The sequence below is a fragment of the Chiloscyllium plagiosum genome, unplaced genomic scaffold (genome assembly GCF_004010195.1).
Source record: "Chiloscyllium plagiosum isolate BGI_BamShark_2017 unplaced genomic scaffold, ASM401019v2 scaf_37237, whole genome shotgun sequence".
NCBI classification, from domain to species: Eukaryota; Metazoa; Chordata; class Chondrichthyes; order Orectolobiformes; family Hemiscylliidae; genus Chiloscyllium; species Chiloscyllium plagiosum.
Window position 1 is genome coordinate 2,358 of NW_025199132.1, and position 3,557 is coordinate 5,914.

Here is a 3,557-nt window from a genome sequence, read left to right on the forward strand (position 1 = left end):
GAACAACACAACTTGGCCGGAACATGATGCAGCAGTGGAACCGCTTGAGGTCCGGGCTTTTCGTGTGGGAGGCGAATGTGATCACTACAGCATGGACACTGGCACATTGGAGAGGGTGCATTCCCCCAAATCAGAGATACATTTCCAATAAGCAAAGTAAACTGGTCGTGTTGGAATTTAAACACTGAACATTAGCACGCTGCAGTAAAACCGGCAACGCACACAAAGAGTGGGATTCGAACACAAACCTCATTAAAGATTTATGTATAACACAGCACCTTCAACCACGCGGCCAGAAGACCAGCCACCAGAGTCGCACATTTTCTTACACTTTCAATGGCGTGCCTGCAAAACAACAGAACCAAAGTCACAGGGAAAGAGTTCCACGATCCCTGCTCTGCTCGCACTACTGCTGGGATCTGCCCAGCTACAATATCAAATTTGCAGCAGATAATTATAACCCTTCATTCACATAAAAACCAATGGGAAGCTGATCCTACCTTCTGAGACTTGTTTGAGCCGTAAATGTAATGTCTGTATGAGAGAATGGAAATTCGATTCTGATTCAACAAAAAAACCAAGAGCTGTGTGACATTACTGCAATTTCGATTCTTGCTTTGGTAAATGATTTCGCACATTGCTCGAAACAGAACAACTTTCACGTTTGAACGGAACATGAAACACACCGGACTACAGGGAAAATGGACAAAGCTGAGCAGGCCTTATTGCACATCAGACCGAGCAGCATACTTATGGTTACGACGTCTGTTTTGCAGATTAAACGTCCCAAGGAATGTTATCGAATGGAAAAGTGGAGGTAGCAGTACAATCCGAGAAGGACAGATCACATTGTGATGATGCTCAAACCTCGGTGCCAGTTCGAGTTGACACTTGCCTTGCCTTTTACCTTAACCGTGCAACTTGCTGCAGAGATGTCTCCACCTGGACATGAGCCTGACGGCTGCCAGTTTAGGTGGAAACCAGTGTGGTAATCAATGGAAAGTGAGTCAGAAAGTTTACTAAATTCCATGGTGCTTATTAGAGATGCAGTTTCTGTTCACCTCAATCTAAAAGGCAGTTTCCGAGTATATTAACAGAAGTCAAAAGGTGATTACTTAACCCCCACACATGAAGATGTCAAAGAGGTGCTAACTGCACTTGAGTGCTTTTTGTTCTCGATGTGAAGAGCTCTCACGCCTGAGTCACCTTCACGTCTCTGGCTGCTGAGTGAATCACAAAGAAGGAGTTTCACCAGAGCTGCAACTGTCTCACTTCCCCACTCGCCCTCCCCGTTTACATTTTCCTGCTCGTCAGTGATTTAAAGAAAACCAAATGGATGCGATGTCATTCTGTAGCCTCTCTGTCGATTCCTCCGTTTCAGTTCCAACATGGCTTAGATCACGGGGCGCACTTTAATATGAGCCACGCTATGAAAGCACAGGTCCAGAGGTTCCTCTGAGAGTGTAATTTCTTTCATTGTTGTTGCTGATTGAATGAGCCACTAACGTGCGAACTGCTCCAAAACATGAGTCAGGACATCTGGTGCCAATTCTCGCGCGTTGAATAACGACAGACAGCTTCCAAATGAGGTCTTTCAGAGACGACTTTGGGGTACATTTGACAGATTTGTTCAAGCAAATTCTAAGGCAGGTTTGCAGATGGGAAAGCAAGCAAAAAAGCTCAGCTCTTGTCCATGTAAAAGGCTGCAGTTGAAGAACAAAGCAGTTTCTGCCCAGTTTCGAACTGGGGACCTTTTGCGTGTGAGGCGAACGTGATGACCACTACACTACAGAAACCAGCCGCTGCCGCCTGTGCGGCGGCGCAGTGGCATCCAGCACTGAAAGTTGAAGCCATTCTACGTTTCACGTTGAAAACTTAAAAAAAAGACACGTGAAATTGATGACAAAACATAGACAAAGATGTCAAATGTTTGGACCGTATGGCGAGGTGGAATAGGCTGGGACGACTTTCCCTGCAGCGTAAACGGCTGCGACATGATCTTATGGAAGGGTTGTAAACTGAGTATTTACGCGATTTACACAAGTTGGGGTGAGTTGAAAACTCGACAGCATAGCTTTAAGGTGAGTGGGCTGAAAGTGACAAAGGGCCTGAGGCACATTTCCCACAAAGAAGGTTGTGCGTGTTTGGAATGATCTACCAGAGGAAGTGGAGGAGGCTATTACACTCTGAAAATTGCAAAGGTAATCGGGTGAGTTTCTGGATAGGATGCGTTTAGAGGGATTGGGGCCAAATGCTGGGGAACGGGACTTGTTTAATTTTGGCTATGTGGTGAGCATAGACGAGATACCCCAAAGTATCTGTTTCGACGCGGTGTACCCCAATTACGTTGTGTTGCTTACACCGGTTTTCAGGGATTACTTTTTAGCGGAACTTACCATCGCAGTTTGTGGCACAATCATTTAGTCTGTTCGACTGCTCACGGGAAAGGTAGTTTTGTGAAACACTGCAGAAACGAACGACTTTCTTAAATTTGCTCCGACTGACCATAATCCGTGAAATTTTCCCAGATTATTGCTGTTTGAAGTTACCTCAGAAACCCTGTTACCTCTTAATGTATTGAGCGAATCACAAAATAGAAAGCATTTAACACGGAACACAAACAAAACTGACAAACCTAATGCATTTTCAGATGCAGAGATGCATGAATGCTAAATGTGATACAGTTCGAGGGCATGAGTCATAAAGTAATCTCACAACTAACAACAGGGCAATTCCAAACTACTCTTTCAAACATACTGCAGCCTTAGTGCACCACCACTTCCCAGACAATGCTGAAAAGAGAGAAAGAAAGAAGATAATAAGAATGGGCCACAAAAACTGAATTTCACCAATCACAGTCTCGATTGGATTACCTTTCCCTTCCGATGTCTCCACGACGGAAACATATCACATCGAAATTCATTGGAACGATTTTCCCATTAGCCAGAAAACCAAATAACGACGAGTGGAGTCACCGCAGGACTTTGTTTCACAACAGTGATGAAATAACAGTCTCCATTCCGTTCCAGTAAATTATAAACTTGCCTGGAACAGCAGAGCTGCTTGCGATTTTCCGAGCGGGAGGCGAACACGATCATGACAGCAGAGACACTTTGAAATATTTAGCACTATACCGCACCACAGCTAATTCCCGGGAAGCAAACCCATTTTTATTTTGTTTTCAACATCAATGCAGTGAGGACCGAAACAGCATTTTAACACGCTGCAGCGTTGAAGTTGACACGCAGGGATGTCATTGGTGGGATTCGAACCGACGCCCCTTTCGAGACGGGAACTTAAATCCAGGCTTTAGACCACACGGCCACACTACCAGACGGCCACACGCCCCCTTTTCTTGCATTTCCAATTGTGCTCGTGCATAACGACAGATGCAAAGTCACATGAAAAGAGTTCCATGAACCCTCTCCGAATCGCACAGCGGCTGGGATGTGTCCGTCTGCAATGTCAATTTCGCAACAGATATTGATAGCCCATCAATCCAGACAAAAATCAATGGTAAGCTGAGTCTATCTTCTCTGACTCTTTTCAGCTACAAA

At 45.0% G+C, this 3,557-nt stretch overlaps 1 non-coding gene across 1 annotated transcript; it reads right to left on the minus strand.

The window, feature by feature from the left end:
* Nucleotides 1-1,723: 1,723 nt before the first annotated feature.
* trnav-cac lies at nt 1,724-1,796 on the minus strand. Its single transcript has one exon. It is a non-coding gene; the product is annotated as a tRNA-Val (tRNA).
* Nucleotides 1,797-3,557: the final 1,761 nt, after the last annotated feature.